Source organism: Acyrthosiphon pisum, unplaced genomic scaffold (assembly GCF_005508785.2).
Source record: "Acyrthosiphon pisum isolate AL4f unplaced genomic scaffold, pea_aphid_22Mar2018_4r6ur Scaffold_5729;HRSCAF=6286, whole genome shotgun sequence".
NCBI classification, from domain to species: Eukaryota; Metazoa; Arthropoda; class Insecta; order Hemiptera; family Aphididae; genus Acyrthosiphon; species Acyrthosiphon pisum.
Window position 1 is genome coordinate 1 of NW_021775410.1, and position 938 is coordinate 938.

General features: G+C 28.4%; 1 long non-coding RNA gene across 1 annotated transcript; it reads left to right on the plus strand.

Moving 5' to 3' along the window:
• The first annotated feature begins 104 nt into the window (after nt 1-104).
• Nucleotides 105-925, plus strand: LOC115035056. Its single transcript, XR_003840215.1, has 2 exons — nt 105-581; nt 845-925. It is a non-coding gene; the product is annotated as an uncharacterized LOC115035056 (long non-coding RNA).
• The last annotated feature ends 13 nt before the right edge of the window (nt 926-938 follow it).

The following is a 938-nucleotide window of genomic DNA, read 5'->3' on the forward strand; positions in this document are numbered from 1 at the left end:
AACGGATAGTATCCGTTTACTCACAACACATAAAAAAAATCATTATATATGATAGTTAACATTAGAATAAGCAAGTAGGTAAACGACCTCGTAAACAATTTGGCAATAGTCAAAATTGCAAATATACGAATACAGTAAAAGGTTAACCGGGTATTTAAAATAACCGAGTGGGTAATCGCGAGCCATATTATATTTTCTAAGAACACAAAACACGTATCAGTTGACAGGATATGGGGGATTGCCAAAGCGAGGAGTAGATATACGTATATATGTATATATACGTAACCATTAGACCAGGATGTAATAACTGATAAATATTTAATAATTAGCAGAAGAGATGACTCTCTGCATAACAACACAGATAATAAATTAGCTACCAGAACACTTTAAGAATGTAGAAAGGTTATTGTATATCAAATAGCTGTTCAAGTTTTTTATAGAAGTGGTAAAATCTGACTATATATACCAGTGTAAAATCATCGATATTTAACAGTCTTTAAGATTTCAATTCAGCACAAGGAGCTATTTGCACAACAACCACAATGCCATATCATCGATCAATAACTTCTTCGGATTCAGAGGTTAGTAAAAAATAATATATAATATCTATAATATGTAATACTGAAAAAAATTTGGAATTCAGTTGTAACACTACTCAACTCTATGGTTATAATTCATGATACAAACATATAAAATTAAAATAATATTTAATGTTTGAATACAAGTATACAACATAGAATATAATAAATACAATATAATTATAATTATGTTAATAAGTTTGACTGTATTTATAGAGTTAGATTATTACATCACTCATTCATTTTTGTAAATTAACTATGTTTAGGATGAACATTTTAGTGAAACTGTTGATAAGGAAATGAGTCCGTCAGTATCGAAAATAAAACCTAATTCAAAACGTAACGCACAGTGAGAAAAAA